The 27,506-nt window shown below is 38.7% G+C and overlaps 1 long non-coding RNA gene across 1 annotated transcript; it reads left to right on the top strand.

Annotated features, from left to right (window-relative positions):
• The first annotated feature begins 218 nt into the window (after positions 1 to 218).
• On the top strand, positions 219 to 27,506 carry LOC113117330 (uncharacterized). Its single transcript, XR_003294150.1, has 5 exons — positions 219 to 293; positions 11,995 to 12,077; positions 20,563 to 20,729; positions 23,541 to 23,612; positions 23,966 to 27,506. It is a non-coding gene; the product is annotated as an uncharacterized LOC113117330 (long non-coding RNA).

Genomic DNA, 27,506 nt, shown 5'->3' with positions numbered 1-27,506 from the left:
ACGTTCACTCAAAAGATTCGGACTCCAAACACAGATTCATTCATTGTAACAAAACAACAACAAACAAACAACAAAAGAAAAAGCATAATCTGTACTTACGTAGGCTTTAAAATCTGTTAGAACAAATAGATAGAATGACGGAACGATGGATAGATCATGGATGGCCATGTTGTGAGTTTATTCATGAGTGAATCATTGAATCATATCATTCAATCACCCGATTCGGAGTTCGGACTGCCCAGTAAGAATCATTCAGGAACAAGCAACAGCAGCATGGAAATTTGACGCTTGATGTAAGTTTATTTGGAACTGTTTTCATTGGTGACACAACAGTGCTCTAGTAATTGGCTCTAAACTTAACTTCCTTTTGAATAATTAATTTGAAGAACCAGCAGCTTTTTGTGATTCTATTTGGACTAAAGTTGCAGTCGCTTTTTGTTTGTTTTGGGCCCAGATCAATAATAAGACACGTTTTCTAATGATTATTTCGTGGTGTTTTATGTCGTGGAAATTCAGTGCAGATTTCAAACTTATTTACAATCATTTCATTTGCACCTGGACATTCTATCACTATTATGACATCATATTTTGGAACACAGTTGTGTTGTTGTAGTCTTTAGGCCTTGTGTGGGATTAGGACGAGCAAAGTCTTCACTTGAAGGTAAATATCTCTGCAGAAATGCTACAAATAATAATTAACCTTTGTTTAAATAGAACATGTTTTGCATAAATGTCTGTTTCAAATCAGAGTGTTCTTCATTTTTGTTCACCATAAAACCGTGGTTAATGTGGGTTAGGTGACAACATTAACAAGGTAACGAAGGTTATTTTATTTTTTATATATTCATCATAAAATCAGTGTACTTCTGATACTGGTCTTCTGTCTAATCCATGGTACAGTATTTATTGTGGTATTTAAAAATAAAAATAAATAATTGAAAAAAGATGTTACATTTTAAAGTTTAATTATTCTATCTAATGCACTTCCATGCAAAAAAACTCTGAAAAATAGTCAGTGAGTTTAATGGGGACTCACTGACCCTCTTTTTATTTGCGATATACTTTCTCAGTCTAAATTACATTCGCACGGGTGTTTTATGAAGCCAAACATATCTGAATATAATAATAACAACAAAAATGACAATAATAGCCATATATTGCACTGTAAAATAAATTAAAATGAATTATTTTTGCTGCACACTACAGTAGGCGAATTGCAGTAATTTCCTGATTTCTACACTTGAAAGAGATATTTTGAATTTGGGCTGCATTTAAACCACTAACTGTCAGCAATTCATTCTGCACTTTAAACTTTTATTTTGGCGTAAATGGCAGTAGTGCTTTTATTTTGAAGGAAGACTCCAGCTTGGCAGCTTCAGTGAAAACATGCTTACAAAAACATCTGCCGTGAAAATAAAGCCTATGGTGGCTGTTCCCAAACGCGTGCTAAACTCACAGAGCATGCAATAAACGAGTTCACTGCATTCACTGTGAATGGAGCCGTTCTGAAATGCAGAAAATACCAGATCACGAGCTGATCGCCTCAACGATACGTGCGCTTCACAATGAAATGCACAACGCAAACAGACTTGATGAAGGAATTAAGTCATATTGCGCTTTCGGTTTTAGTTCATTTGACAGACACTGTGTCAAAGCATAACTAAACACCACTTTACAAACCTTATATGTTAGAATAAGAAATGTAATAACAATATTAATATCTATTAAACTAATTTCTCCCAATTTACTTGTAAACAATAATAGCAATATGATGCTGTCAGGAGCATTTTGATCTAAAGTAGGTACAGTCAGACAGGTTACGCTGATGCGTTGTTTCATGCTTTGTAGAAGTTTTTTTTTTTTTTTTTGGCAGCATCACTGTGAGGTGTATGTTTTTACCGTAATAAGCCTGCGGAGGAGAGCTTCCATTAAGCATTACCACATGCTGTAAAGCTGTCAGCCTACCTCTGTTTTATGGGTCTCTAAATATGGCTGGCCCATTCCTGTTAACAGCCCAATGAGGCCGTAATCACCGCCTCCATGTTCTGGTCTTATGACACAGCCACTGGCCCTTTTTACTGGCTGCTGCAGAGTCTCTCTGCTTTATTTGCCTCCTCATAAAGCATGCAGCCTGCCCACAAGAGCTGAACTCGCACACACATTTATGAAAGTAAATGATGCAGCATTCATTATGGACATTAGGGGATATCAAAAAAAGAGTCTATTGTAAGTATTAACAAGATAATGGAGATTTGGTCAGTTTATCCTTACTATTTGTGTTTTGAGAATGAGAATGGCTTTCCCTCACACTTTTTGTTTCTTTTTTTGTGAAAATTTTTGAAGAAAATGTTAACTTAATGTAGCTCCAGTGAAAGTAATAATAATAATAATAATAATTCCTTACATTTATATAGCGCTTTTCTAGACACTCAAAGCGCTTACATGGTCAGGGGGTATCTCCTCATCCACCACCAGTGTGCAGCATCCACCTGGATGATGCGACGGCAGCCATAGTGCGCCAGAACGCCCACCACACACCAGCTTTCTGGTGGAGAGGAGACAGAGTGATGAAGCCAATCAGCAGATATGGGGACTGTTAGGAGGCCATGATGGTCAGAGGCCAATGGGTGAATCTGGCCAGGAATCCGAGGTCACACCTCTACTCTTTCCGAAAGACATCCTGGGATTTTTAATGACCACAGAGAGTCAGGACCTCGGTTTAACGTCTCATCCGAAGGACGGTGCTCGTTGACGTATAGCGTCCCCATCACTACACTGGGGCGCTAGGACCCACACAAACCACAGGGTGAGCACCCCCTGCTGGCCTCACTAGCACCTCTTCCAGCAGCAACCTAGTTTTCTCAGGAGGTCTCCCATCCAGGTACTGACCAGGCTCAGCCCTGCTTAGCTTCAGTGGGCAACCGGTCTTGGGCTCCAGGGTGATATGGCTGCCGGCAAAGTGTGTCAGATTTTGATTCAATATCTGCTGTGATGGATTTAGTTTGTTAATTTATCACTTGCATGCTTGTAGCTCAAAGCACATACCTGAGCATTATGATTACTTTTGAATATTTTACAGTTATAAAACTACAGGTGCATCTCAATAAATTAGAATGTCGTGGAAAAGTTCATGTATTTCAGTAATTTAACTCAAATTTCGAAACTTGTGTATTAAATAAATACAGTGCACTCAGACTGAAGTAGCTTAAGACTTTGGTTCTTTTAATTGTGATGATTGTGGCTCACATTTAACAAAAACCCACCAATTTACCATCTCAACAAATCAGAATATGGTGAAATGCCAATCAGCTAATCAACTCAAAACACCTGCAAAGATTTCTTGAGTCTTCAAAATGGTCTCTCAGTTTGGTTCAATAGGCTACACAATCATGGGGAAGACTGCTGATCTGACAGTTGTCCAAAAGACAATCATTGACACCATTCACAAGGAGAGTAAGCCACAAACATTCATTGCCAAAGAAGCTGTTCACAGAGTGCTGTATCCAAGCATGTTAACAGAAAGTTGAGTGGAAGAAAAAGGTGTGGAAGAAAAAGATGCACAACCAACCGAGAGAACTGCAGCCTTATGAGGATTGTCAAGGAAAATCAAATAAATTTTGGAGCACTTCATGCTTCCTTCTGCTGACCAGCTTTTTGATGCCGATTTCATTTTCCAGCAGGATTTGGCACCTGCCCACACTGCCAAAAGCCCCAAAAGTCGGTTAAATGACCATGGTGTTGATGTGCTTGACTAGCCAGCAAACTCACCAGACATTATCAAGAGGAAAATGAGAAACGAGAAGATGGCCATCAGTTTACTAATTTTACTAATAATATTTATTGGTCTTATGAAGTATTCTAATTTGTTGAGATTTGATTTGTTTAAATGTGAGCCAAAACCATCACAATTAAAAGAACCAAGACTTAAGCTACTTCAGTCTGTGTGCAAATTTATTTAATACACGATTTTCACAATTTGAATTGAATTACTGAAATAAATTAACTTTTCCACAACATTCTAATTTATTAAGATGCACCTGTATGTTTTATACCAGGGTTCTACATTCTTATATCATTTGAGAGCTACTTTATAAGAAAAAATAAAGTGTCTGAGAGCGACCCATGTTAAAAAAAAAATAACTTGTTAATAATTTACCAGTTCAAACTTTTGTTACAGTGTTCTGAAAACGTTCAAACAGTACTGATACACAAGTAATATAATTTTACCAATTTTTTGCTCATTCAAAAATGTTTGTGCAAGTAAAAAAATGCTTCAAAAGCCAAACATATTTTTCATCAAATCCTGAATTGTAGCGAGTAAGTACACTTGGATAGTCTTGTGCATATATGTGAGCATTGGGCTATCAATGTAAGTGCACTGACTTCTTCAAAGATCAGACAGACTGACCCACCTGCAGGCTTTTCTCCCAGCAGCATGCTAAGTCAGTGTGCAGGTCAGTCAATCAGATGTGCCAGTCACATGCCATAACTGTTGCAATCTTCCACTTGACCTGCTAGCAGAGATGAGGGTGATTTTCTCAAGCGTTTGGTTTATTTTGCATGAAGCCAGCTGAGCCCACAGAAAGGCAGAGAAAATCGTACACACTCCCAAATTGTTCTTATTAGCACCATGGTGACAAGTCTAAGTTTACTGCATGTAAGAATACTTAATTGCATATTTGATGAAGTGTGATTGAGATATTGTGTGAAAAATGGTGTTGAGCTGCCACTTTATGAGCTCCAAATCACACAATCTGAGAGGTGAAGAGAAAAATGTTGCCTTTTTAGCACATAATATGTGACATGACATGCCTGCATATAGTTAAAATGTGTGCATACAGTATATTTATGTATGCATGTATGTATTTGTGTATGCATGTGTGTGTGTGTATATATATATATATATATATATATATATATATATATATATATATACACATACATACATACACACACACACACACACACACACACAATTATTTAAAACATATATTTAAATTTTACAGTGTGTCAGAGGTTCCATGATTTTAAGATGTATTTAATTTATACAGTGAAAGATGGGATTGATGAAAAATATAAACAGTACGTAAAAATAAAAAAAGAATATTCACAAAATCTTTAATATCAAATATTCATCCATATATTTACATATTTGAATATATGCACTAGTATTTTTTAATTAAAAGTAAAAAGTTAAATGTAATCTTTAGCAAATCTCGTAAGGAATATGCATTTTTCATACTGTGCTTTATAAGATGGTGCCTAAATTGAAAGCATGTATTTTAGTGTAATTGATATAATTTCTAATAACCGCTTTTTATAGGTTATCTATCAACACAATTATCAACTTATCATCAAGAACTTTAATAATGGTGCGTTCCTTTTTTGTACCTTATTCATCAACTTTTCCAAAGCATGCTTCTACAAAATTACATAACTCAAAATATAAAATTGTACATTCCCCCCACCCCCATAACAGTGGATTCCTAATTTACATATAAAATAGAATAAGATATATACTATGGTAGTTCAGTAGTCCATCAAAAAATTTTACTTTGCGGATTAATAATATACATATTATATTATTGCAGTGTTTGTCTTGTTAGTAGATGGTTTTCTCTGCTTTAATGGAGTGAGAGAAAACAATCTGTTTAGAAGAAGTAATAGAGGAATAGCTTTAATATAATATAAATTATGTCAAATCAAATCAATATTTTATGTTATTATTGCAAATTAAACAAGTCCTGATCCACCCGGTCTGGTTTATTTGGCAATAATATCCACCTGGCTATATGTTATGCTTAACTCCTTTAATCTCTAACAATATGAAAACTACATTTATACATGTAGCCCTGTTGGCAGGATGGAAATTGTTTTTAATCTTCAGAGTACACATCGAGCTGGGGGCGGCTGGGCGTTGACATTTCAGTTTAGGGGCTAAGTTGTGCGGCTGAGGTGATGAAGACTACATTAGTGGAGCCCAGTCTATCTCACTGAGGTTCAATTAATCACGGCCCATAGCCACTTGAGCAAAGCAAACACATTGTCGGGTGCGTACCGCCTTATGGTACACCAGATGTGGGGAGATTAACTAAGGCACCATATTAATGTAGGAAAGATGCATTCACACACACTATAATACTCCCATACTTCACAGTTAAAAGCAGAGCCGCCCTGATTTGAATATAAAACATGCCGAGGTTGCCATGTCTGCAGTGTAGGCATAAAAATGTTCCCGGCGGAGTTGAGAAATGGTTTCTTGACAGTGATACATATGCTCGCTAGTCTGACGTTCCTTTTGATGTCCTTTGGGCTGTACATACAGTCGGGAAGTACTGTAAAATTTTCCGACACGACGAGCGGCACAGCGTGAAGGATCAAATGTAATGGATTATTTCAACATCAGATGCGTTCCCGCCACGCTCCAAGGAGAGCGGCTTGAAAGCAGGAAGAACTAAGTGAGAATTGAGCCGCCTGGCACCTGAGCTGCATCGCAAAGCAGCAGCATGGGCTCACAGAGGAGAGAGGATATAAAACGTATATAATCTTCACGAAATGACTCGGAATGTATTTGAAACAGCTCATTGCCAACAGGGAAATAACGCCGTCCATTTATCACGTTTGCACTCCGACATCTCTGAGCTGCTTTGTTTTCATCGTGACTGTAAGACCATCTGTCATAGGCAGAAATTTTAATTGACGAAAAACATCTGTGCCAAGTTTAGAAAAGAATTTTACTGATCAACTTTTGGTAAGCTGTACAAAGATGTAGAGATGATAGCTGACAAAGGTTTACAAAAGTCAGAAGCCTGTTACATACATATATAATAAAAAACGTATTGGATTGAAACAATGTACACTTGGTTTTATCTTATTAATATCAATATTATTTATAATAATTACATTTATATTCAAGTATGTTAATATCTAAACATGCACCTTCAGTGAATTGAGTGCTGAAACAACTGGCTGTGTAAATAAACATCATTGTCAGAGGGTGTGATTAATTCCTAATCAGTGGGAATTTCCACTGTATTTGTTGCAGGTTGGTTCCAGTGAGATATTATATATTACAAAACAAGTAGAAAACGTCTCAATGTTTTAGCAAGGCTTTTTAAAGATGCATATTATGGATTGATATACACATGTCAGTCTGACTGTGTTACAAACTGACATCCACACACTTTCTGAAATGAAATCTCCAGATGCAAGATGTTAAAACTGGAACTGTGACAGATGTGTGAAATGAAAATGAAATCTCACATTGTGTTAATCACAGTTTACACATTCCCTTTGATCGTCAGAAAAAAATCGGATCAGGTTAGATTTTCTGCGTTTTTCGCATCTGTAGCAAGCATTTTGATAAGAATATGGAGGACTAAACCTGCAGAAATTAAAAATAAACAAATTAATATATAGATAAATAAATAAATGTAATAAAAGGGAAATAAATAAATAAATGGTGTGATAAAAACAATTCATTTGTAATGAAATGTAATCCTGAATTTATATTTGAAATAACCTTTTTCCTATATGTATTTTCTGTATTTTACATTTATTTTGATTATTTTTTGCTTTTATTTACTTATACTTTTAATTTATATATAATTTATTTATTTTTAAATGTATTTATTCATGCATTTATTTTTTTATATGTATTTTTTTATTCCCACGTGTATTTATTTCCAGATTCATTTATTCATATATTTATTTTTACTTTACAGTGTGTAACATGGAAATGAGGGAGGCGGTCCTTGTGGAGCGCAGTTGAATCATTGGTTGAGAGCTCATGCAGAAGCCTCAGATTAAACTAATAATAGAGATCGGAGTTTGAGAGTGGGATGTGCCAGATCAACTGGAGAGATCCAATATATTTTCACATTTACATTTACATTTAATCATTTAGCAGACGCTTTTATCCAAAGCGACTTACAAATGAGAACAATATAAGCAGTTAGGTCAACAAGAGAACAACAACAGTATACAAGTGCCATGACAAGTCTCAGTTAGTCTAGTATAGAACGCATAGCCATGCTTTTTTTTTTTTTTTTTTTTATAAATGAAAAGACAAGAAAAGGAAAAGTGCTTGTATTAGTTGGTTAAGTGCTGTCTAATCTTCCTAATGTTGTTCAAGGCAAATCTGCAGGACCGGGTCGTTGTAGCAATGTGGTCTGTGAAGCTTAACTGATGATCCATCGCAACTCCTAGGTTTCTGGCTGTCCTCGAAGGAGTAATGGTTGATAAACCCAGCTGTATAGAGAAGTTGTGATGAAGCAGTGGGTTAGCTGGAATCACCAGGAGTTCTGTCTTCATAAGGTTAAGCTGAAGGTGATGGTCATTCATCCAGCTAGAAATGTCACTCAGACTGGCTGAAATGCGAGGAGCTACCGTCGGGTCATCTGGTTGGAATGAGAAGTAGAGTTGGGTGTGATCAGCGTAGCAGTGGTAAGAAAAGCCATGCTTCTGAATGACAGATCCTAATGACGTCATGTAGATGTAGAAGTGCTCCAAGTACTGAGCCTTGAGGAACCCCAGTAATAAGTTGTTGTGACTTAGAAACATCTCCCCTCCAGGACACACTGAAAGATCTATCAGAGAGGTAGGACTTCAACCACAGGAGTGCGGTTCCAGTGATGCCCATCTTTCTGAGGGTGGACAGGAGAATCTGGTGATTAAATGTGTCAATGCAGCAGACAGGTCCAGTAAGATGAGTACTGAGGATATTGAAGCTGCTCTTGATAGTCGCAGGGCTTCAGTAACCGAGAGTAGAGCAGTCTCAGTTGAGTGGCCACTTTTGAAGCCTGATTGGTTGCTGTCCAGGAGGTTGATCTGTACAAGGAACATATAAAGCTGGTTGAACACAGCTCGCTCAAGTGTCTTTGCAATGAATGGAAGAAGGGATACTGGTCTGTAGTTTTCAGGAAGCACTGGATTTAGAGATGGTTTATTGAGCAGTGGGCTTAATCCGAGCATGCTTGAATGCTGAGGGAAATGTTCCAGAGTTAAGAGAGGAGTTGATAACGTAAGTGAAGGAATGACTGAAGAAGAGATCGCTTGAAGGAGGTGAGTGGGGATCGGATCAAGTGGACAAGTAGTAGGATGATTGAACAGAAGTTTGGAAACGTCCATCTCTGAGAGTGGGGAGAAGGAGGAGAAAGAGTGTGCGTCGGTCATTGTGAAGTTGTCCTCAGTCTGTGGTGTGGAGAATTGGTCACTGGTTCTTGTCTTATTTGTGAAGAAAACTGCAAAGTCATTCGCTGTAAGAGTCAATGGAGGAGGATGTGATGGCGGCGGATTAAGAAGAGAAGAGAAAGTCTTGAAGAGTGTCCGAGCGTCACAACAGCTGTTAATTTTGTTGTGGTAGTAGGGTGTTTTAGCCGTGAAGACATTTGCAAAGAAGGAACAGAGGAGAGACTGATACACACTAAGGTTGGTAGAGTTTCTTGATTTGTGCCATTTCCTCTCTGCAGCCCTGAGTTTAGAGCGATGTTCACGGAGAACCTCGGACAGCCAAGGGGCAGAAGGGGAGTTGTGTGCTGGTCTAGACAACAGTGGGCAAAAGTTGTCCAAGCATGATGTCAAAGTGGAGCAAAGAAAGATGAGGTCCAGTTGGTTGCCTGATTTGTGAGTCGCTGTAGTAGACACTTGCTTGAGATCAAATGAGGTGAGCAGAGTTTTGAAGTCAGCAGCCTGGGGTTTATCTAGGTGGATGTTGAAGTCACCAAGCAGTACCAGAGAAGTACCATCTTCAGGAAAGTTTGATATCAGCACATCCAACTCCTCCACAGATTCACAGAATCACAGATTCACGTTATTATTTCTGTTTATTTTATAGCGACTGAATTCAGTTACTTATCCTTATAGTTGCATCATTAAGCCCGGAACCATCAACATTTTTGATGAGTTTGTATGTTGATAACACTACTAGACACTCGGTGGAGGTTCCTAAGGCTTGTCTTCATTTTGTAATCACAGAGAAAAGACTCCAAAAATAACTGTGAACATAAGTTTATCATAAAACCAGTTGCACTAAACGTCTCCAGTCTACTCAGACTCATAATGCTTTTTGGAAACGCGACCCACTGGCATAAAGTTGGTTTGGTGCTAGACGCTCGATATTCGCAAGTTTAGGGACAATCTCTAAGGTTACATACAACATTATTATATGCGTTTGATTTTTTATATTTATAAAATAAACTTAAATCATATGTAAATATTATTAAATCAACCTGACTCGTAGATGAACACTTTACAGTTGGTTTAGTGACTGTAATCTATTCTCTTAAAATGCTATTGGAATTAGAAATGTGTATACTAATAACATATTTAACTTTAGAGATGGTCCTTGAATTTGCAAATACCGAGCGTCTAATATAAAGCCAACTTTATGCCAGTGGGTCGCATTTCCAAAAAGCATTGTGAGCATTAGTACACCGTAGAGACCTTAGGTATAACTGGTTTACGATAAATTTATGCTCACAATGCTTTTGAAAGTGAAGATTTTCTCTGCGATTACAAAATGAAAACACACCATAGAAACCTCCACAGAGTGTATCTAGAGGCATCATCAACTTAGACCACTGACAATGTTTAATGATGTAACTAGGGTAAGTAACTGATTTCGGTCACTACTAAATAATTCAACATAATAAATGGGAATCTGTGAAAATATATTGGACTTCACTATCTGGCACATCCCACTCTCAAACTCTGAATAAAAAAATAAATACATAAATTAAATAAATATAAAAATGAATGAAAGTATAAGTAAATAAAAAAAATTATCAAAATAAATACAGATAATAATAAATAAAGGAAAAAAGTAATTTAAAATATAAATTCAGGATTAAATTTTATTACAAATGAACTATTTTTGTTTTTATCAAATAATTTATTTATTTTCCTTTTTTTTTACATTTATTTATCTATATGTTTATTTATTTTTAATTTCTGCAGGTTTGGTCCTCCATATTGGAAAGGATGACGAATACGACAAAGAAAAAAAAAAAAAACGCATATGAACATTTTGGACTCACTGTACAGGGACCTTTAGAGGAAAAAGAAATAGTTATTGAGTTTGTGACTGTCAGTTTAGAATGGATGCAAGTATTTGAAAACACAACAACTTTAATACTAGTGTGTGTGATTTTTGTTTTGTTTTAGAAGTTTACGGCATTTCTACTCAAGCTTATCACTTATGCAAATATTAAAATTAACATTATAAATTAACAATTGGGGGAAAAAAAAACTACAAAACTACAGTTGAAGTCAAATTGTGTTTGGAAAATTCAATATAGATGGAAAATAGATGGCGTGTTGAGATTTTTTATTTATTTATTTTTTCTGGTGAGGTCAGCTGGGTCACCTTCAGCATGCTGTAAGTTAGTGAAATAAAGATGGCGGCATCACAGAAAGTTATCAGGAAAGCCCCGTCCAAATTAAATTGGATGTAAGACTATGTTTCATTTATTTTAAATTTAACAGTAATTTATTTTCAAATGCCCCAATTGCTGAAGGGTCTGCACAACTTTTTTTGTAAGTTCAAGTACAGTACATTGTTCAAAATACCTGTAGTAGCACAGCAGTGAATAATGATTTACATTTTGTTAAGGTGGGTTATACAACATATATGACACGTTTTTTTGAAAGTGTTGGTCAGTTTGTCTGCTTGACAATCCCATTTTACACTGCAGCATTGAATCGCAATAAAGTTGTATTGTGACAATATCGTATTGTAGGGCCACTAGTGATTCCCACCCCTAATTAGTGGTGCTTTATGATCCAGACAGTCCTCTCTTTCTTGTTCTTATTATGTTTGTTTTGTATGTTTATGACAAAGATTTATAGCAGTTAAAATCTTTATTTTTGAAAATAACCATTTATAGTGTATATTTATTTAAGCATATTTTGAGGTAAAAAAAAAAAAAGAACTTGTCCTGCTTTTCTTCACTTTGAATATTTTGTGAGTTACTTTTCTGATACGACTGTGTGCAGGTATCCATGGATTGAGAATCGACCGGTCAAGGTTCATGGTAGCAGCAGAGAACATTGAAGAGCAGATCCGTTTAAAATCACAGGTAGTGTACTACTACTAGATATTGTTGACTATTCATTCAATTTGGTTTGATTTCAACTGGTTCAGAGAGAATAAGAACAAGTCGAGCACCAGAAAATGATAACTTGAACTGTTCTTTTTTTCCTAATGTCTGGAAGGTCACTGTGTGGAGAAGATGCGTTCATGGGTGACTGTTTTTTGACCTTTTAATCAAAATGTTTTCATCTACTGTGAGTTTGTCTCTAAAATACTCACTTAAAACCACTGATACTTTTGACCGAATACCCAATTCTCAGTCTGCAAGGTATTGGAGAGTTGGATGAACGACTGTCAGTCTCATGACCTCAGACTAACTTGGCACATCGCTGTGCTGTTCTGAGATATTTCATTTGTGTGTGCTTCTCTTTTTTGTTGTATTTCTCTAACCTCTATCATACCTTGAAATTGAGTTCTGTGAAAGGCTTGTGGAGATTATAATATTTCATGGTAGGCTGACTGGAGTTGATATGCTTTAGTGCATTAAACGTGTCTGGTTGCTCTCTATACCAGTTTTATTAAAGCAATAAGTCATTAGAGGCCATCCGTGAAACATGCTTAAAACCCCTTCAACAGCGGTAAAATCACTGTAACGCATGTCCTCAAGCGACTTATCCTTTATGTAATAAAAGAGTAGCAACCGCAGCTAGGCCTGTCACGATAACAAATTTTGCTGAACGATAAATTGTCCAAGAAATTATCGCGATAAACAATAATATCGTCGTTCTAAGACCAGTTTCAACTAATATAATGATAAAGGCATAAAAATGCAGGTACACCTTTTCAAAGATCAATAAACTTTTATTTTATGGCAGTTTCAGAGCAAGAAATACCAACATGTTGACTTTGTGTGGCTTAAAATAAATACATTTTGTATAAGTAATTACTAATTACTTATACACACACCTGTGTGTGTGTGTGTGTGTGTGTGTGTTAACTGGGAGCGTTGACACATGCAACCACACGCCTACAGGCATATTTAGCTTAGCAAGCCAAATGAAAGCCAATTTTGATAGAAAGGGCAACAAAGTTACTTGCAAAATATGTTACGCTGTATTAAAATTAAGTACAATAGTTGTGCAAGTACATAGCTGTATCGCTTGCGACGCAAACATCCTCAAGCAAATGAAAGGCACTTCCCAAAGCTGGTCACTCTAGCGAGGCGTTATCTCTTTATTCCTGAGACATCTGTGCCATCGGACTGGGTGTTTTCTGCCGCAATCTGTCCACAGGCTGCGCTCCAGACTAACCCCACATCACATCATGACATGCTTCATTATTCAAATAAAAATAGAAAAAAATTATCACGGCCGAAAATATTATGGAGCTCATTTTTTTTATTGTGCGATTAATTGATTTATCGACTATAGTGACAGCCCTAACCGCAGCATCATTATAGACATCCCTTCCATTTTCTCAATCATTATCACTTAAATAAATTCTTGTCAAGTAAAAGAATTCATGAAAACATGAGCTATTTTGAAATGTAGCCATTTGGTATATTAATGTACAAAATTACATTTTAGTAGATATACAATACGGTTCAAAAGTTGCTAAAACTAATGACTCTTTGGATATATGAATAATACAATATTTCTCTATAGGTACACAAGATTAACATGAGATTGGGAGAAACAAATTATTATTATTATTATTTTTGTAGGCATAACTAAAACATAGGGCCCTATTTTAATGATCTTTGCACATGGTGTTAAGCGCATGTCGCAGGTGCACTTAGGGTGTTTCTGAATCCACTTTTGTTAATATATAAATGGGAAAAACGCTCCCAGTGTGTGGTCTAGATGAGTTATCCCTATTCTGAGTGATGGGTGTGTTTATGGGCATACTGTGCAATAAACCAATTAGAGTCTCTTCTCCCATTCCCTTAAAGAGCGAGCTGTGTTCGTACCATGGCGGATTCTCTATTTTAACTGCAGAATTTTAAGGCGCACAGACTGAACGCATCTCCAGGGAGCAAACGTATCTGCTCATGCGTGAGCAAATAGGTAGGCTAATTCTATTAAACGCAATGACTATCCATTATGACATGTATGACATTTTTATCTTTATGTAGCCTACACAACAACATTCCTTTACACTGTAATCCTTTAATTTTTAATATTTGGCATGTTTGTGTGCTGCTGTGCGACCCTGTGTGTAATAAGTGAATGCACGTTGTGGACTCACCGAGAGGTGCATTTTCTGCTAAGACGTTTTTTAATTAACACAAGCACAATTGACTTTAGACCAGGTTTGAGTTGGTATATGATGCAGTATATTTTCAGAATAGCAAAATAGCAACGTGCCAATAATGCACCTTAACACACACCCTTTTTAGAACAGCATGCCCATAGGTGTACAAATGGGAACAAATGCATTTGATATTTAAACAACGCAGCGCATGACATGAAAATGAGAACTGCATAGGGCTGAAACTAGTAAAAACATTTGTGGCGCACTTTGCGCCGCATTGTGCCGGATGTATGATAAAGCCTAATGCGTCATACTGACTCCAAACATTTTGACTGTAATGTGTATGTGTATATGCACTATATGAACAACAGTATTAAAACACCTGCAAGGACCATTACAACAACTGGAACTTTAATTACATTGCGTTCTAAATATGAAGACATTTATGGAGTCGGTCCCTTCTTTGCAGCTATAATAGCTTTCACTCCTCTGGGATGGCTTTCCACAAGATTTTTGAGTGTTTTTGTAGGAACTTTTTCCCATTCATCGAGTAGAGAAATTGTAGTTTAGGCACTGATATTGGAAGAGAATGCCTGACTCACAATCTCCATTTCAGTTCAAACCTAAGGTGTTGATCTTACAAACCAAACTAATTGAAATATGCCTTTATGGACCTTGCTTTGTGCAGTCATGCTGGAATAGTAAAGGGCCCTTCCCCAAATTGTTCCACAAAGTTGGAAGCATGGCATTGTCTACAATTTTAATGAATCCAAAAATACAGTTGGCACAGTGCAGTTAGGCAGGCAATGTTCTCCTTCAAAGGCAAAACAAGAGGTATCAGATGAACACTGGAAGATCTTGACTTTGTTGTGGACCTGGTGCTACTTTCACACACCAGCCAGTACATGCAGGAGAAAATGACAGCAAGTAGCCTTGAAGATCAGAAAGACAAAAAGAGAGGTGATATCTTTGAACACTCCCAACCCTCACCAGTAGAAGTAATAAATCTTCTAGCCAAAAACCATCTCTAATCAACAACTACTTGCCCAGGGCAAACAAGAATGTGTGGACACCATCATCGCGAGAAGGCAATGGAGATGAATTGGACATGTCATCCAGAGGGAACAAAAGATGATATCTTCTGGATTGCCAAAAGAAAGGAAGACCTGGCACTGAATAGTGGAAGCAGAACTGATGGCCCTGAACCACACCAGTCATCAGAAACTGGCCCAAAAAGACAGGAGTGGTGAACTTTTGTTCCACTATTCCAAAAACCAGTGGTAGCATGATTTACACCAACCTATCCGGTGCTTACAGGGTTGATTTGATGCTTGCATGCAGCTGCTTGGCCTTGGAAACCAGTTCCATGAAGGTTCCTCTGCAAAGTTGTTTGTGCTAATATTAATGTCAGTGGAAGTTTGAACTCTTAAAGAGGTGGTCATATGGTATTTTAAAGTGTCCTAATATTGTGTTGAGTCCCTTACAAAAGGTTTAATTGTCATTTGCCAATGATTCCAAAAATGATTTGATCCTAGCAAGTTCAAGATAAACCTACTCTGCTCTGAATGGTCAACGCACTTGTCTCTTCCACATATAACTCCCCTATAACTGCCAGTGCAGCAAAATAAACAACAATTTCATAATGATTATAAAGTCTGTGTGATACACTACATTATTATTAAACCAAGTAATTAGAACAACATCAGTCTACAATAATCTACATATTCTTAGGAAATAGTGGGTTCACAGCGAATTATCAGAACTACTTCAGTAAGAGAGTTACTTGGAACATTGATATTTTGAGCACTCAATTGAAAATGTACACGTAACCTATCAATCGTACTACTTACAGGTTGTGGTTCAAAGAGCTTGTTATTCCAAATTAAGAAGATTAGAAGCCAATGAAGATAAAAGCCAAGATTAGAGAAGCAGTCATTGATAAAATGACATGCACAAAACAAAAGGTGCTGATGAGCTGAAGGCCACTATTCAAAGAAACCTGGGCTTCCATACCACCAGCAGTTCCACAAACTGATCACATCCATGCCACGCAAAATTAAGGCAGTAATTAAAGAAAAAGGAGCCCCTACCAAGTATTGAGTACATTTACAGTAAATTAACATCCTTTTTTTTTTTGGGCTTATGAAGTATTCATATTTGTTGACATAGTGAATTGCTGGGTTTTTGTTAAATGTTAGCCAAAATAATCACAATTAAAAGAACCAAACAAGACTTAAACTTCTTCAGTCTGTGTGCACTGAATTTATTTAATAAAAAAAGTTTCACAATTTGAGTTGAATTACTGAATTAAATGAACTTTTCCACAACATTCAAATTTATTGTGATGCACCTGTATGTATGTATGTATACTGTATTTATAGTTACGATGAGCCAGAGACGTTCGGATCCATATGCAGAACTTTTTTTAAGAATGGTCAGACAGGCAATAGTCAGTAACGAAGTCAGGTATGTAAGGGATAACCAGGATCAATATCAGAAATGAGCAGAATGTCGGGGCAGGCAGCAGAGAATCAGAGTCGTTAAAACAATCCAAAGGTCAGGTACGACAGGAACAAACACAAGGAAAACCGCTCGGAAATGTCAGACAGGCTAAACAAGACTTCGCAATGTGGCTGTGTGTGAGTGCTGCTTATGTGTGTGTGTAAATGGGGTGCAGGTGTGGCAAGGTGATAGTGATGCAGAGTCTCATGGGAGATGTAGTTTGGGTGTGGTGCAACAGATGAGAGGTGCTAGTGTCCAAGTGATATTGTGACATCTGGTGGTTGATGGGTGGAATGGTCCTGAGTGGAGTGCCCTCTACTGAAGTTCATGGGCACTCCAGCTAATAATCGTGACATATAATTATATAGATAAGAAAAAAAATGTTTGACTAACGGGGTGGTATATTAAACTTACCAAAAAGTGCTGTACACTGTATTGCACAGATGGGTATAACATATAACTGAATAAGCAAATACAAATATTCATGATCTCAAACACACACACACACACACCTGTTCACTTTACACACACAACATTTTACTGTTTGCAGAAAACGATTTTGGTCTATATAGCTAGTTTTGCCCTTCATGACAACTACGTTGGGGGAGGTTTTTATTTTTATTTTTTATTTAGTTCTGTATAATTAAGGGCGTGATCACTTGAGTGATTGGTGGATTGCCGCTTCTGACAATGCCATTGAGCTAGGTGGGCGTGGCTTCAGCAAGCATCTCCCGTCTATTGCCCATTTTTAATTTTTTTCCGGGAGTGCTGCACTGCCAAGATGGTAATGGCCTACTCCGCCCACTTTGAGATTCAAAAATGCTCCTCACAAAACGGACACTACATCCATGTTTGTATACAGTCTATGGTTCATAAGTGCTTAATTTTCACTGGAGGGCTGAACACAGCGTAAACTTTAGTGTAGATGTGGAATTGATTGCTCCCCATGCTATTTTGTAAATTGTATTTCTGACAAAGAACTACGCTGATAGAGATATTATAACAATCTATCAGTAAACACACACCTTGTCCTCTGTTTGTCGCTCTGCGTCGCCACGGTCTGCGGACTGAAACTGAACGTAGTTCATTTCACCAAATGTTTAGATTTTATAAAATTGTGCACTCATGATTTTTCTAGAATAACTTTTGCTGCTAAATTATCCACTAACCTAGTTAATAATATAATTTTTGTCATAGATTATGATTATATATTTTTATCATTTGTTATTCTTCATTCAAATGAAATTATATTAAGTAAATTGTGTTTAACACACAAAAGAGTGTCGATCAGGTCAACACACAAAAGTATAGAAATTCTACTCTGATTTAAAAGAAAAACTGTGCTGGTATCAGACCGAATCGGCCGGTACTCAGAATTTTCTGGATTGGATCAGATATGATTTTTTTTTTTTTTTTCGTTGCAGCCCTATTTTGCAGTTCATTTTACTAATGTGAAAATTTATGTGCAAGGTCCTTAATTTACAGGCACAATTAATATGCAATATTCTTGTTAATACCTGGTACTTTCCGCTGAGATTTCCTTCAAATAGCAGTAGTTAAACTCTTTTGAATCATTCATCCGTGTCTTAGCATTGGTAAGTGACATGCCTCAGCACCTCTGTACAAAGTAATTGAGTGCAGCATTGAATGAAAGCTAGTCAGTGCTTAATTTGTAAATTATGGGATCCTGGAACAGTGACGAATATGGCACTTCTATTAGAAAGAGAACATAAAACAGGTGCATTGACATAGCATATCTATATATAGTGGTGAAGAGTTAAATGTTTAATAGGAGTTTAAATGCAAAATAATAATAATAATAATAAATATTGTTAATATTTTTAATTAATATGGGGATTTCGCTAGTTATAGTCAACATTACTATTAACTGAACTTGCTAATGCTAATCATATTCTTGCAACACCGTAGCAATGGCATAGAAATAGCAAAGAAAACTAAAATAATGACTTTATTCAACAATTCTTCTCCTCCTCATCCAGTATGGTGTGCCATGATACTCTCTCCATATTTGGCGGTGTGCCAGAGCATATGGGATAAGGAGGAGAAGAATTGTTGAATAAAGCCTTTATTTTTGTTTTCTTTGCACATAAAAGTCTTGAGGTTTTGAAAAAATTACGGTTGAACCCCTGATGTCACATGGACTATTTTACCGATGTCTTTGCTGCATTTCTGGACCTTGATCATGGTAGGACCTTTGCTGTCTATGAGAGGGTCAGAGAGCCTCATTTGTCTTTTTTACAAAGATTATGTTGTTGAATTATTGAGTATGTCTCACAAAAGTAGCTAGCACATCGACAAGCTCATTTTCAGAGCAGTGGTGGATGAAAATTCAGTGCATTTGTGTGTATATATATATATATATATATATATATATATATATATATATATATATATATATATATATATAATAGAATCAGTGGTCTGAGGTTCTACACCATTTTCCAACAAGTAAAAAAGAAAAAGTGTATTAATATACATTAATATAAGCTGCCGGGACAGGGGCTCCAACAAACCATCTTAGACTAGTCTGAGCAGTTTTTTTAAGCAAGACTTCCCATTTTTACTGCATTTTTACTGTCACCTCATTCGATCTTACTGGAGAGTCAAGTTTTTCTCTCCAGAACTAGAGCTGGTTCAAATGTCAAATGCTCTTGATTGTGTAACATTGATGTGTTGCATTCATTCTAACACCACCTCTTCATCTTAATATCCTACTGTCTCTGAGTGTCTATGGGAGATTACACAGGATGTGCCTTAACCACTTAGCCACTCAGGATTACCTCTCCATTATGGCTCCGACAATGATTTCACATGTCCAGTCGGTCAAAAAGACGCTGACGGTGGTCTGATTAGTACTATAAAAACATTGGCCAGTGGCTGACAATTGGCGTTTTGTGGCACTATCCTCAAACTATTCAACCTGACCAGACTGGTATGCCATGGGTTGAGGTTGGTCATAAATTTCAAAGTTGACCAGCTGAAAGCCCTTTGATTTGAAAGTGACTTCTTTGTGAGCAGTGAATCATACATCACTAAATGTATTAGTTTTTTTTTTTTTGGCTGTGAAAATTCACTAATTTGACTGCATCTTTTTCTCAGCAAAATGCACCTACTTTTTTATCCACTCCCAACTGTCAACTCATTTGTTTTTACTGGAGAGTCGAGCATCTCTCTCTAGAACTGGAGCTGGATCAAATGTTAAGTGCTCTTGAGTCTTGAGAGGATTTACCCCTCTTTCCTTCCTTGAAGATCCACTTCAATAGCTTTTGTGCCTCATTTATGTGTTGCTTTCTTTCTAATTCCATTTCGTCAGCTTAATTTTGTACCATCTCTGTGCTCTTACACGGGATTACGCAAAGGTGCCAACAGTGATTCAACAAACACACCATAAAAAACTGGGCCAACAAATATTCAACAATGGCCCGACATTGGTCGTGACGTGCGTCTTGGCTAAATATCAAAGCTGTCCAGACTGGAAAACCAACAAACCATCTTGGGCTACTCTGAGATAATTTTCTCAGCACAATTTCTCTCAGTTTTACCATATTGATGTATGACTACCTCAAATTGTCCATTCCCAACTGTTACCTGTTTGAGAGGATTTACCCCACTCCAAGAACCCTTGTGTCTCACTAACACGTTGCATTCATTCTAATTCCACCTCTTCGTCTTAATATCCTACTTTTTCTAGCTCCTATGGTGGATTACACATGAAGTGCCTTATCAAGTCTGACCTGAACATGTTCTCATCACAGGTTGCACTTCCCCCCGTTGACCGTTAAGTGCTCCTTCACATTATGTGCCCTCTGGAAGAAATAACTTGAGCCTCCAGAAGAGGAACAATGCAAAGCTGATTCTCTTACTCCCTGATATGGCTCGCTTCTGATGAACGGCTCTTCACAGAGCTGATTATTTTGCACAGGTGAGGCAGATTAATAAAGTTTACAGTGCATACAAGCTTCAGCCATTTATCCCTGACTGCTAGTAATGTTCTTCTCTCCTTCTCCTATTAATCTTTAGCTCAGACGAGCTTGCTACTGCAACACCATGCTGTGGCTATTCCCATGTTTCATCCTGCTAAGAGCCGCAGCTTTTTCACAGTCCCTAAACGATAGCTTTTCTCCCAGCATTCTTCACCAAGGGGAAGGTGTAAGCTATACAGGGAGATACGGTTCACGGTGCCTGTGTGTGTCCGTGTACACCTATGTGACAGTGGTAAATGATCCTTGGTGGCGATGAGCTCAGTGATTTGTTCAGGCCCATGGGTATCGATTCCCCAGCTGCCCAAAACTAAACAGAACAAATGATGAGCATGGGTGAATCCTGAGCCAAGTGAATAAGAGCTGCGATGAGAAAGAGAGCACTGCGCTTCACCCATTTATCTCTTTCAGAATATTCACTTCCCAGAACTTGAGTACAGCATGTCATGTCACTCCTGAGCACTCACACCACTGCTGAACTCTTGTGCTGCGGTATGCAAGAACATGAATGCAAACACTTGTTGCTATGCAAGATGTTTCAAAATGTTTCAAAAATGTATCAGACAATTCAAGTCAAGTCATCTTTATTTACATAGCACTTTTAACAATACAGATTGTGTCAAAGCACAATAATGTCAATAATGCAAAACAATTATGTTTTGCGTTATCAGTGCTGTTGGCCTTGCAGTTAATCAATCTATTTATTGATTTATTTATGTATAGTTCTTACCAGAATGTTAGTTTCACCACATAGTCGAACAATCTAACTGTGTTTAACACCATGCCATTACAGAAATTACATTCTTGGGATTTGGATTACGTTTTTGGAATACAATGGATAACATCTTTGTTTTGTTAAGACTTATTTAATTGCTAGCCTTTTCTGCATCCTAAATACACACAATTAAATATTTTTCCCCCATAATTTAATAAAATTACAGATTGATTGATTCCTAATAAGAATATTGCAGTTATAAGCAGCAAACTGCCTTCTGATTTGATATTACAACAATAATTGTGCCTGATAAGCCAGGGTTATGGCATTCACAATCCAGTGGGCCAACCTCTGCTTAGAGATGGCATTCCCCTTCTGCTGGCCTCCGTAACAGACAAAGAGCTGGTTTGAGGTCTTGAAGCTTTGTGTCCGGTCTACGTATCATCTCCGTGCTCGGACGGGACAGAGCAAAGCCAGGGCTAGGTCTGCCTCCTCCAGGGGCAGCGCTTGCAGGTTCACCACTAGGTCTTTGAAGGGTGTAGTGGGAACCCTGGGCATGTAGTCAGGGCGGGCCCAAACTTTAGGCACAAAAGATCATCCAAAAATGCATGCAGGACCCCTACCTTCTTGATGGAGGCCAGTGCAAGCAGGAGCAGAGTTTTCAATGAAAGAAACTTTAGCTCAACTGAATGCAAAGGCTCATCTGCTGTAGTGATTTAAGCACTAGAGTCAGGTCCCAAGAGGGTATAAAGGGGGGCCGGGAAGGATTTAACCTCCTGGCCCCTTCTAAGGAACCTGATGATGAGGTCATGCTTACCTAAAGACTCCCTGGACTTTGAGGGTGGAGGGAGACAGACTTCGCTCCAGCCCTTGCTGCAGAAAGGAAAGCAAGACCACACACTGGCATCTTTGGGGGTCCTCTCGGCGAGAAGAACACCACTAAATGAACAGGTTCCACTTCAAGGCATAAGCGTGTCTCATAGATGGTGCTCTTAGTTGTGACATGTAAAGGAGTGCAGACCTCCTTGTCAGTTGATGTGCACCATGGTCGCTGTGTTGTCAGACCAGCACGTGCTTGCCTCGTAAGTGACCTTTCTAATCACCACTTGTTGGAGGCTGCTGCAGATGTGGGGCTGCCCTCGGTGACGAGCAGGCAGGGTCACTCAACACAGCGGACGAGTGGAGGCAGCAGCTGTCCGGCGGGGCAGGATGTGTCGGATCACCTCAGTCTGCTTCTGGGTAGCCAAGAACTGCTAGGCAAAGCTCTCAACTGCGACAGAGATGACGCTCCTGGACCACTAGTGTGAACATCGCTATGACCCAGCAAACTCACGGTAGACTTCATAGCTTGGAGCATGAGGTCAGTGGCGGTTTGGAGTTCTTTCAGAACTGCTGGATCGTGACCACCCTCGTGCAGGTCCTTCTGTGCCTTAATAACGTCATGGCATGTAAGGTGGAAGCAGCTTCCCCCCAAGCTACATAGGCAGCCTACAGAAAAAGGCCCAGATCGTTGCAGCGGCAAGTGGACTCCGCCCCCCTGAAGGTAGCAGAGACTGAAGAGCGCAACTCATTCGACACAGGAATCACCACAGCTGAAGCGCCGTCTCGCCAACACACAAAGCTTCTGAGAGAGTTCTGAACTCGTAGTTCACAGCAGACACAGTTGAACAGAATGATACTAACGCTCGGCTCCGAAGAGAAAAGCTGGTATGCATTGCACCTGCTGCCTTATTCTACTTACGCTGTGATCAGTGGCAGCTGGATGCAATAATTGCATGCCAATGTGCATTGGCTCGTTTAGTTTTTTGAGTAATTTCATACATTTTAGCAAAATGTAATTAAAATGTTACTTGTTAGGTTTAGAATATAGGGCTGTCACGTGAGGAACAACTCAAACCCGGGGGAATAGAAAGGTGAACTAATCAATTCTCTTTCCGGCTCAGACAGCATAGGTTTAGCGTATGGGGCTGTCACGTAATGTACTACTCAAACCCGAAGAATCAAAAGATGAACTAATCAATTCTCTTTTCCGACTCAGACTGCATTGGTTAAACTTATGGGGCTGTCACATGATGAACGAACGACTCAATCCCGAAGATTCATAGAACAGGTGAACTAATTCTTGTACAGATACCATAGAATGTTGAGCATGCACGAACTAATCACTTCCTGAAATGACTCATTCTTCCTGAGTCACGTTATAGATTTGTTCAAAATGAACGAATCAATCAAGAATAACCCATCACTAATTTCCTCTTCATTCAAAGGTACATTGTGTTGTCAAAATGTTGTCAAAGCAAAAGAATGCATCTTAAAAGAATGTCTATGGTGTGTCTGTGAAGCCCATTGTAGCAGCTTACCAGATTTCAAAAAACGGCTCTTGTCTTACAATTTAAAAATGCAAGTAGTAGCAATCATGAGCATCTGTGCTGCTGTTCATCTGATTTTTTTTTTTTTAAACAGAGCTGGAAATGATGGCCACATTTGTATTCAAAGCCACATATTACCTGCTTCAATCTACAGTCAAACTGACAGACGAGCCACACTCTCTAAGTCAAGGACGTATGACTAAGCACTGGAGTCTGCTCAGCTTTGATTCACAGTTGATTCCAGCTGTTCATGAGCCTGAGGATGGTGTGCGGACGCATGTGACAGATGTGCTAGCAAAAGTATAATGAGTGCAGATTTGTACCAATGAACTCGCTGAATCATAATGAGCTTCAACTGAAAACCCCAACAGGTTTTGTAGACTTTAATGAAGACAGGCAGTAGGTGATGAGATGCCACTGATACCCACTGATTTACATACATCTTGTAAATCAAAAAGAAAACAAGATTATGTTTCAGCTTCTAAATTTTTTATATCATGAAGCAGGAATTCTCTTTGTAAATGGGCAGTGCTGTTTCAGGGTCACTTTTGTTGTGGACCTGTTGGACGTCAGCTGTTTTCATATCAACCAAAAACAGGCCAAACTCTGACATCAAATAGACACAGCTTTTATTTGAAAAGAGAATAATAAGGTAAATGACAGTTCACACAGGACATGTTCTTGCAGTTTATTTGCACTGTTTTGTTTTTTTATTGGTCATGTACAGTACGCACGGTAAACCTATATATTGATGTCACTGATCCATTTCTGGGTTCTGAAATCCTGTTCAGATTCCGTCTGATTTTTGCATGTGCTTTGTCTATGCTGCCCAATCTATAAAGATAGATAGATGTTATGGAAAAGAAGAAATGCACACAACCCAGATAGCATGTGGATGTGGGCCACTTAAAGCAATAATATAGCACTGCTGGCATACTTATGGCCCGGACAAAATGGATGTGATCCTGAAGTGGCCCATATTTAAAGCAGCAAAAAATGGACCAAAAGTATAAAAACATATGTAGGCCTAAAGATGTGGTGTTGTAGGCAATGTGTAATCTGAATGTGACCCTAAAGTGACCCATGTTATATAAAGTGATTATGGCCCAAATAGTGCCAACCAAAAATGTGGCATTATCGACAAAGGCTAATCAGGGTGTAAACCAAATGTGGTCTACATGTATTTAAACAAATGTGGCCCAGGTACATTCAAACATATCTGGGCCAGTTTTGGCGAATATATGGCACAGTAAGCACTGGCTATTTGTGAGCCTAAGGTGGCTTGCATATTATACCAATGTGGCCCAGTTATCCTAAAACATAGTTGGGCCAGTTTTGGGAAAGAAATGGCAGAATGAGCAGTGACTAATGTGGCTGTGAGACTAAAATGGCCCTTATATGATGCCGCAAATGTGAACAGAACAGGTCAAGGGGCTGCTATCAACAGCTGAGTTAGCTCTGATAGCCACAGTAGGTTCATCTAAAGTGGGGCCATCAGAAGAACCTTGTGTTTCTGTTCCCTTACTCCCCTGATTACCTGTGGGATCAGATTGATCGGGGTAAAAGCATAAAGGAGAAGGTTTGGACAATCATGGACCAAAGCATCCTTTGTATTTAAGAAATAAACTGGAGAGATGTCTTCTGCGGCGAATAGGTCTACTTTGGCCTTTCCAAAGATCTCCTAGATCCTCTAAACCGTTTATGGTTGGAGCATCCACTCCCCTGAGGGAACATTGTTCCTTGGTTTTTGCCCATTATATGTGCTGCCCTCAGCGAGCTCTGAAGAGATGCTTTGAGGAGAGGAAGCCTTCCTGGCGATTTATGTAGGGCATCACAGATATCTCCAATCCGATTAGCACATGGCATCCTTTTAGGACTAGCAGGAAGAACTGACAGGTTCAACATACTGCTAGTATCTCCAGGCAGTTGATGTGGAAACCCTTTTTCTGCCTTTCGACCATTGGCCGAAAGTTGGTGTGCCTTGGCACAGTGCCCGCCAACCTGGTTGGAGGTGTATGTCATGACAATTGTCCTTCTGCAAGCCATCCTGCAAGACCTGTTCCATCCAACACAGGCCTGACTCACCCTGATGTGCAGGCGTCTGTGATACCAGGCATGGGATGGAACTTGTGGTTTCAACCAGCATTGGAGAAGGAACATTTGAAGCATCCTTTGAAACACTTTAAGGGGTGAGTGGAACCAATCTTGAAAGAGGTCACCAGCCTCCATTATAGCCCGAGCCCGATTCAGTGCAACTACAGCTCTCATTTGGCCTGAGTCGAAAATTTATCCCAGGAATGATATTTGCTAGCTGGGGAACAACATGCTCCCAGGCACTCCAGGTGGCTGAAAAGGAGGGTCCTCTTTGATATGAATTCTTCATCTGACTGGGTCAGAAGGAAGTTGAGGTAGTTGAGAATGCAGTTTTTAATCTGTCTCTGATGGGAGAGCATCCATGTACTACGTAAAAGTGCAGGGGACAAGTAGTATGCATCCAGCAAAAAAGAACTAGACTCTTGAGTGAATTTGCGCAAAGATCTGTTTCAGCTTAGTCATCCTGAACAACCTTTTCATGAGGGCATGATTCAGGTGTCTGAGATAAAGGATGGGCCAGAGGCCACCATATATTTTGGGGATGATGCAGTAGTGGCTGTGGAAGCCTGACTCATTCTGAGCTGGGTGAACCATTTCTACGACTCATAATGCCAGCAAATGCCAGGGCTTACCTGCTAGAAATAAGCTCTTTCATAATCGCTGGAAGACGGCAAGGGAAACGTACCGGAACTGCTGCATTGCTGTAGAAGGTGTATTCATCGGCGAGTGGCTTCAAATCAGTGTAGAGACATAGTGGACAATGAAGGAGAAGAAATCTGAGAATCCTGTGGTGAATGCCCGCTTATATAGCCAGAGCGCCCATTCTGGCAGGCTTTGGCAAGTTTGGCGGGCTTTGTACCATAGGCTCGTGCAGCTCCACTGCCTAGCCATTGGTTCATATTTTAATACACTGCACAATACACTGGCTGTGCAGTGTCACTGCATGAATGAAAAAGGCTTCAGTTCAGGAGAAAAATGGCTTTTTCCCATATGCGTCTAGCAAGACGCAGTACGAGTGTAATATCGAAAGGGAACCATAATTGTTCAGAATGTGCAGTTTTACTAGTTGATAAGAAAATACTTTAATGTTGTAAAAAATCTGATCATAAAGATGTGATACTTATTACTTTTACAAATAAAAAAATATATAAAAATGCTGTTTTGTGTCAAGGTTATGCAATGACGTCATCACGCAATGACATCACGTCATTTATCAACAAATCGATCTGCCTTTAGCTACTTCTACTTAACACTGGATGAGTGGCCGTCCACAGGGGGCCAAAGGTGTTTGATGAAGTGAAGGAAGATACCCTGGGGTGCAGAGGCCAGTGAAAGGCCATGCAGGTTCTTCTAACACAGTTGTGTTTCTAGCCAGCACTCTGGCATCTCAGCACCCAACAAAAAGCGGCTGAACCTTCTGCTCTCCTCTGAGCTAATGGACACCAAAATAAACTACGCATCATTAATCAGTGGTCTGTCACATTACACCTGCTGTGCTGCTGGAGAGGCAGCCCTTTATCTCTCACACTGAACTCCACTCT

This window comes from Carassius auratus, chromosome 17 (assembly GCF_003368295.1).
Source record: "Carassius auratus strain Wakin chromosome 17, ASM336829v1, whole genome shotgun sequence".
NCBI classification, from domain to species: Eukaryota; Metazoa; Chordata; class Actinopteri; order Cypriniformes; family Cyprinidae; genus Carassius; species Carassius auratus.
Note: the sequence above shows the minus strand (reverse complement) of the source record. Positions and strands in the feature narration are given on the sequence as shown.